Here is an 8,239-nt window from a genome sequence, read left to right as displayed (position 1 = left end):
CTCTCCTCCCCCCACCTCTTTGTGTTTGTCTCTCTCCGAAAAAAAAAGTCATCCTGGGTTAGTGAAACCCCAGTGATGAAAAAAAATTCAAACACTGAACTGAGTACACCAAATAAAATATCAGTCAGCCATCTTTTGCAGTTCTGAAATCAGCTATATTGTGTAGATTGTAATTCCCATTCAATATCTCTGGGTAGTTTCATGTTTTAAGGATTTTCCTACTGTTTTACCAAGAGAACGTTACTCAAGTTTGTTCAGATGTAGATGATACAGAGCCAGAGACTCTCATGTCAAGCTCATTTTCCAAATACCTATCACAATCTTGGCTTTAGGATTTCTGGTTGCTGCTGCCCTCACTGATCTCATCCTAAGTCTTCAAGCCAGCTTTGGGGAAGGAGGGCTTCAATAAAAGGGGGCAACATGAGGTTGGATTCCATTATTTTTGCTGCCTTGGTAAAGAGGACTAGAAAAAATACTACTTGAAATAGCAATCAGGGAGGTTGGCCAATGGCAGAGTGCTGGACTTGCATGTGGAAGGTCTTGAATTTGATTCCTAGCACTACATATGCTGGCATGATGCTCTTTCCTTAATAAATTAAAAGAAAAGTCATAAGAAGTTTTTAGTTTTTAGAAAGGAAGAGACTAGGGGCTGGTGGTGGCAGACCTAGTTGAGTGCACATGTTATAATGCACAAGGACCTAGGTTCAAGCCCCAGTCCCTACCTGCAGGGGGGAAGCTTCACAGGTGGTAAAGCAGTGCTGCAGTTGTCTCTGTGTCTTTCTCCCTATTTTCCCCTTCCCCTCAATTTTTGGATATTTCTATCCAATAGCTAACTAACTAACTAAATAAATAAATATAATAAAAAAGGAAGAAACTAAAATTCACCTTGGGGCTGTCTGATTCTTTGTTTTGGGAAACTCACTGCCAAGGGTCTAAGTTTGTTAAAGGTAAGCAAACATCCACCATTGACCTGAGAGGAGTTCAGTTGGGTAGGATGGGAATTGCTTCCTCCCCTTCTTGCATTTTAGAAGGCACTGAAGAGAAAGGGATTTCTTTGCTCTGAATTTCATTTGTTTATTTAAAGATTTACTTATATATTTTTGTGAGGGAGCAAGAATGATCAGAACTTATGGTCTGGCTTATGGTGTTGCTGAGGATAGAACCTGGGACCCCTGGGGCCTTAGGTGTGCAAGTCTAGTACTCTACCTGCTGTGAGTTTTGAGTGAGCACTCTGTGAATGTTCTTGGCTATCGCCCTATGGTGCTTACCAAAACTGAGGAATAAGACTAAAGGAACCAGAGATGAGAACTTTGTATCATCTGAGAGAGAAGTAAGAAGAACTGAGTGGGCCCTGGATTTCTCTAGGCCAATTGATGTGCCCTCCCCACCCATTGACCATCTAACGTGGACCCTTCTGAATGTACTGAATTATCATGTGTCGTGAATATATGAATGCCATGTTAGGGCTGGAGGCATACACATACCTGTGAATAGTGGTTCCTCTGAGGGAAGTAGGCCTCTTACTATCAGTTGGGCTGAGGCAGGACATGAATACTAGTGGGTAAGTAGGCATTAGACCAGGGTGAGGCAGAACCTTCCCCTCTTTGAGTCTCAAGACATGCTGCTCTGGGCTCTGAAGGGTTACTTGCTTAGAGTATTCCTGGAGCTGCCTTTTGAGTGGTGTTGCTATAAGAGTCCCCCTTGTTCTGCCTTTCCTTAGAGAGTTCAGCCTCTGCTAGATGATTTTTCATAGGAGCAGCTTTTTAAAGAGCCATGCTTCCTATCCACAATCAGGTCTAGCTTTGCTCCATAGGACTTTCTATGAGGATGAAGTGATTTCTCCTCTACCCAGTGTGTCAGCCACACTGAGCAGTGGGAATGTGACTACTGTTATCAAGAAGAAATTTTCATTTGTTTCAACAAAGCTCCTTCCAGTTTATATGTGAATCGCCACCTGTTTCTAATGGCTGCTATATTGGACAGCTCAAGTCTAGAGGGCAGGGATTGGAGAGCTGTAAAGTCCGGAAGTCTGAGCCCAGAGCTGTGGTGATGGCTGCCATCATTAGAGGACACAGGCTCCAATAGGCTGAATCACACTGTCTGAGGGTAGAGCTGTCTCAGAAGGCTCCTTGACAGAAGAGACCAGTGTCTTGGCTGTGTCAAGATTCAGGGCATCCAAAAGCAGGCCTCTTCAGCAGCTGACCACACCAGGGGTCCCGGAAGTGGGGCTGAGTCTGTCGGGTCAGTGTCTCCTCAGTGGTGGTATCATGCTGTATACTGAGAAGTACGCAGTCCACTTGGTCCATTATCATCACATCTCTCTTTCTCATCTCCTCTCCTATTCCCCCAGCTCTCTCATGTAGGGGGAATCACTCTGTGATGGGAAAACTTTGCTTTATCCTGATCTCTTCTTCAGGCTTAATCTTGAGTTCTTCCTTAAATGAAACTTGTCCCCTGAGAACACTATTTTCCTGAGGCCCCTTTTGTGGAACTTGCTTTCACTTTTATTCTCTTTTTAATTTATTTTTTAATGGTTTATTTATTTACTTTTCATTTAAAAATACTTTATTTATTTGTTTATTTTCCTTTTTGTTGCCCTTTTTAAAAAATAGTTGTTGTGGTTATTATTATTGTTGTTATTGATGTCGTTGTTGCTGGATAGGACAGAAAGAAGAGAGAGGAGGGGAAGGCAAAGCGGGGGAAGAGAAAGATAGACACCTGCAGACCTGCTTCACTACTTGGGGAGCTGGGGGCTCAAACCAGGATCCTTACGCTGGTCCTTGGGCTTCGCGCCATGTGCACCCAACCCACTGTGCTACCACCTGATCCAATATATTATTTTTATTAGTTGTTTAATATTGAATTGAAAGATTATAAGGAGTATAATTGTAATAGGGATATAATTCCACTAGAGTTCTGTGTCCCATCCCCTCCACTGGAAAACCCTCTATTGTTTATCCCTCTGAGAATATGGACCAAAATTCTTTTTTTTTTTTTTTTGTCTCCAGGGTTATTGCTGGGGCTCGGTTGCCTGCACTAAGAATCCACTGCTCCTGGAAGCCATTTTTTCCCTTTTGTTGCCCTTGTTGTTTATCATTGTTGTTATTGCTGCTGCTGCTGTTGTTGTTGTTGGAAAGGACAGAGAGAAATGGAGAGAGGAGGGGAAGACAGAGGGGGAGAGAGAGATAGACATGTGCAGACCTGCTTCACTGCCTGTGAAGCAACTCCCCTGCAGATGGGGAGCCAGGGGCTCGAACTGGGATCCTTATAGCGGTCCTTGTGCTTGTGCGCTTAACCTGCTGTGCTACCACGCAGCCCCTGGACCAAAATTTTTTTATAGGGTGCTGAAGGTGGGGGTTTTGGCTTTTGTAATTGCTTCTCCACTGGATATGGGCAGGTTGATCCATACCCCTAGCCTGTCCCTAGTAGGGTAGAGCTCTGATAAGGTTCCAGGAAGCATTGTTCACAACTATTCTCACACTCCTCAGCATCAGGCAGTAGGGCTCTTTGCTTTCTAAGAACCATCAGAACAGATCACCCCAACTAGGTGGCTTGAAGCTTCCATTTTCCATACTTCTGGACACTAGCAGTCCAATGTGAAGGCACTCTCCTGGAACCTCAGGGGAGGATACTTCTTGCCACTGCCAACTTCTGGAATCCCCTGTGTTCCTTGGATGTGGCTGCATTGCGCTCCTTTTGTCTTCATAGGGTACTCTTCTCTCTGACTGTCCTGTTTCTTAGTGTTCAACTTCCCCTTGTCTTGTAAGGACTATAAACCTTGGGGCTGGGCAGTGAGTGGCACACCTGGGTTCAAGCTCCTATTCCCCACCTTTGCAGGAGGAAAGCTTTGCAAGTGGTGAAGCGGAGTTGCAGATATCTTTCTCTCCCTCTTTACCTCCCTCACCTTCTTGGTTTCTCCCTGTCTCTATCCAGTAAACAAAGATAATTAAAAAAAATTAAGAGGATTATAAACCTTTAGATTTGGACCCACCCTAATTTACTGTGACCTTATCTTAACTCAGTCCACCTGCAGAGAACCCATGGCCGAATAAGGTCTCATTCACAGTTAGCCATGTTTAGGACTTGAACTTATCTTTCCTGAGGGGAAACCCACAGTGGTCCTCCATCTTGTCTCTTGTCCTCCATCTTTCAAGCACCCTAGTGAATCTCCTGGCACTTGGCTCTGTGCCTCCCAGCCACCCTTTCTTCTTGTTGTCACAGGCTGCATCCAGGCCACCTTCTGTCATGCCTTAGTGATTCTTGACTCAATCTCCTTTCTTTTTTTTTAATATTTATTTATTTATTCCCTTTTGTTACCCTTGTTGTTTTTTTATTGTAGTTATTGATGTCGTTGTTGTTGGACAGGACAGAGAGAAATGGACAGAGGAGGGGGAGACAGAGAGGGGAGAGAAAGATAGACACCTGCAGACCTGCTTCACCGTCTGTGAAGCGACTCCCCTGCAGGTGGGGAGCCAGGACCTGAACCGGGATCCTTACGCCGGTCATTGTGCTTTGCGCCACGTGCGCTTAACCCGCTGAGCTACAGCCTGATTCCCCTCAATCTCCCTTCTACTCCTTCTTGATCTTTACTCTTGGTTTTTTGTTTGCTTTTTAAAATTTTTTTGTATATTTATTTATTCCTTTTTGTTGCCCTTGTTGTTTTATTGTTGTAGTAATTATTATTGATGTCATTGTTGTTGGATAGGACAGAGAGAAATGGAGAGAGGAGGGGAAGACAGAGGGAGGAAAGAAAGACACCCGCAGACCTGCTTCACCATTTGTGAAGCGACTCCCCTGCAGGTGGGGAGCCGGGATCCTTAAGCCGGTCCTTGCGCTTTGCTCCTTGCGCTTTGCTCCTTACACTTTGCACCACCTGCGCTTAACCCGCTGCGCTACTGCCCGACTCCTTTTTGTTTGCTCTTGACCAGTGTATTGCTCAGCTCTGGTTACTTGTGGTATAGTGGATGGAACCTGGAGCCCCTTGTATGCAAATCCTGTGTACTGCCATTGCACTGACTCTCTGGTGCCATCATCATTCTTGATGCTTTCAATGTTCAGGGTCAGCTGAGCTGAATGTCCATCATGGGGTACAGCCCCATGTGGCTGATTTTGGCCGTCACCTGAGAGCTTAAATGGAGCTGGTGAATGGAATGCCCACATGTGACCTCTGTGTGACTTGGGCTGTCCAAGTGGTACCTGGGTCCTCAGAGGAAGTGTGCCCAGGAGTGAGCATTCCTGAGAAACAGGTGGAAGCTGCAGAGCTTCCTATAAATTAACCTTGGCAGTAAGTCAGGCAGCATGGATTCTGAGTACTGTGGATTAAAAGCAAGACATGAGGCCATGATCAAAGGGAAGGGACTAGAAGGGCATATTTATTCATGAGGCCATCTTTGTATAATGGCTACTGTGGTCACCAACAAAATGGACCTCCTTTTGACTTTTAAAAATACTTTTTATTTTAATGAGAGATATAGAAAGAACAGAGACCAGAGCACTGCTCAGTTCTGGCTTCTGGTGGTGCTGGGGATTGAGCCTGGGGTAAAAAAAATAAATAAAGCCTCAGGGTTGAGTCTTTTTTTTTAGAGTTGAGTCCTTAGTATAACCATTATGCTATCTCCCCAGCCCCTCATCTTGATTTCTTAACCACACCTGACTAAGCTGATTACTGTTTTTCAGAGTTTTCCCTTTGTTCAACTACACTTTGTGCAGTTATTCCCATCTCCCTATCTCAGTGGATGATCTAATCAGACATAGGGGTTCTGTTCCATAGAGCTGGAATCCCATGCCTTCAGGGAGGGACCAGGGTGTTGAAGTGTTTGAGAGGGATGTGGGAGAAGGATAAGGAGTGGGGAGGAAGATGATGAGGTGGGGCCAGGGGAGTGTGTGTGTGTGTGTGTGTGTGTGTGTGTGTGTGTGTGTAGAAACCAGGGCTTGGGAGTCGGGCGCAGCAGGTTAAGTGCATGTGGTGCAAAGTGCAAAGACCAGCATAAGGATCCCGGTTCAAGCCCCCGGCTCTGCACCTGCAGGGGACTCACTTCACAGGCGGTGAAGCAGGTCTGCAGGTGTCTATCTTTCTCTCCCCCTCTCTGTCTTCCCCTGCTTTCTCCATTTCTCTGTGTCCTATCCAACAGTTATATCAATAAAAACAACAATAATAACTACAACAACAAAACAACAATGGCAACAAAAGGGAATACATAAATAAATAAATAGGTAAAAAGAAAAGAAACCAGGGCTTCCCCCAACATTAACATTTTAAAAAAAAAAATGTTATTGCCGGGAGTCGGGTGGTAGTGCAGCGGGTTAAGCAAAGCTCAAGGATTGGCGTAAGGATCCTGGTTCGAGCCCCTGGCTCCCTACCTGCAGGGGAGTCACTTCACAAGTGGTAAAGCAGGTCTGCAGATGTCTATCTTTCTCTCCCCTCTCTGTCTTCCCCTCCTCCCTCCATTTCTCTCTGCCCTATCCAACAAAGATGACATCAATAACAACAATAATAACTACAGCAATAAAACAACAAGGGCAACAAAAAGGAATAAATAAATATTTTAAAAATGTTATTGCCACCAGAGTTAACACTGGGGCTTGGTGCCAGTGCTACGTTTCCGCTACTCCCAGCAGCCATTATTTCCCTTTTTTTTTATTTGACAGGGCAGAGAAAAATTGAGAGGGGAGGAGGGATAGAGAGGAAGAAAGACAGACTCTTGCAGACCTGCTTCACCACTCGTGAAGTCTCCCCCCTTGCAGGTGAGGATCAGGAGCTCAAATCTGGGACCTTGCACATGGTAATATGTGTACATAGTAGTATGTGACACAGTAGTATGTACAGCCCCCAAGCCCAGCTCACTTTTATTCCCCAAAGGCTTAATGAGAGAAAGAGAGAGACAGAGAGACAGAGAGAGAGAGACAGAGCTCATGTGTACATGCACAGAGCACTACTCTGCCATATATGGTAGCAGGGATTGAATCCATGGCCTAAGGTTTGCAGAGCATGTGATATACCCACTGAACCACCTCCTTAGCAGCCCAGCTCTCTTTATAATTAGTCAAGTCACTACAGATGCCCAACAGCCTCATCACACCCCTATGCCAGTAGGCCAGAGAGGAACAGGAGGCTGCCTAGAAAGTGTGCAGCCCCCTATCCCACAGCACGGTCTGAGTGCGTTTGAGTTCTGCTGTCTGTGTGAGAGGGCGCCTTGGAGTCCCTTCTCCTTTCCTGCCTTTCCATCATCTCTGGTCCTCTGCTGGCCTCTGTGGCTGACCCCACCCATGTGGAGCCTGGGGTCCTTCCATAGCATGTCTACCAGGGCAGCTCCATCTGCCCAGAAAATCCTTGCAAAATGTGCCTGCTGCATCCTCCAGAGGCCAATGTCAGGGGGTGACATAGTTGGTGTGAGGGGCTCCTTCTTATTCTCAGTTGAGGCTCTATACCCATCTCCCCCATTCCTTGCAGAAAGGCTTGCAAGCTTCCACCTTTACTATGGCAGAGGTGCCGTGAACTCCTTTCTTCAACAAAGCCTCTTTTCATTTTCTTGACCTAGCACTTAATGTGTGGCTCAACTGGAGCCTGTACCCAGGGGTGTCCCCATCTTAGGAACTCCCAGACAGAGTATACAGAGTATAACCACTGGCCCAGGTGGGAGTGGGCAGTCCTTCTGGTCAGGAGCAAAGTCTGCTTCCTTACCTCCCTGCAACATCTGCTGACCTCTCTGGGCACGGTCACTGCAGATGGCACGGTCACGGCAAGATGTCAGAAGAGTGGGAGTCAGTGGCGTGGATTTAGATCCGGAGCCTTTAAGCAAATGCACAGAAACAGTCATCCCAGCCAATGCAAAATACCAGATGAGTCAGCCTCCCCCAAATTCCCTGGCAGAAGAGGGAAGGCTGGCTCCAGGTTGCCTTTTTCTCCCAGCAATTGGAGCCCAGAACCAGCCGGGATGGTCCCTGATGCTGGTACACTGTCTTCTCACTGACGTTTAAGGAGGGGAGAAAGCTGCTGGCCCTGACATTGTGATGATGCAGGTGCCAAGCTGCTACTTACATTTGAGCTGAAAGAACGTCAAATGCTACCCTCTCACTGGCAGATGTAACCTGAGGGGGTGTTTCTGAGAAGCACCAGAGCAGAGCAGAAAAAGTGAACTTCACAGCTCTAGGCTGGTTTGGATGTTCAGGAGTAGGGACAGGTGGCTCCACCCACGAGCTGGCAGGTGAGCCTGTCATCCTTGGCAGGTGAGTCAGCAGA

This window comes from Erinaceus europaeus, unplaced genomic scaffold (assembly GCF_950295315.1).
Source record: "Erinaceus europaeus unplaced genomic scaffold, mEriEur2.1 scaffold_709, whole genome shotgun sequence".
Lineage (NCBI taxonomy): Eukaryota > Metazoa > Chordata > Mammalia > Eulipotyphla > Erinaceidae > Erinaceus > Erinaceus europaeus.
This window is presented reverse-complemented; position numbering follows the sequence as displayed.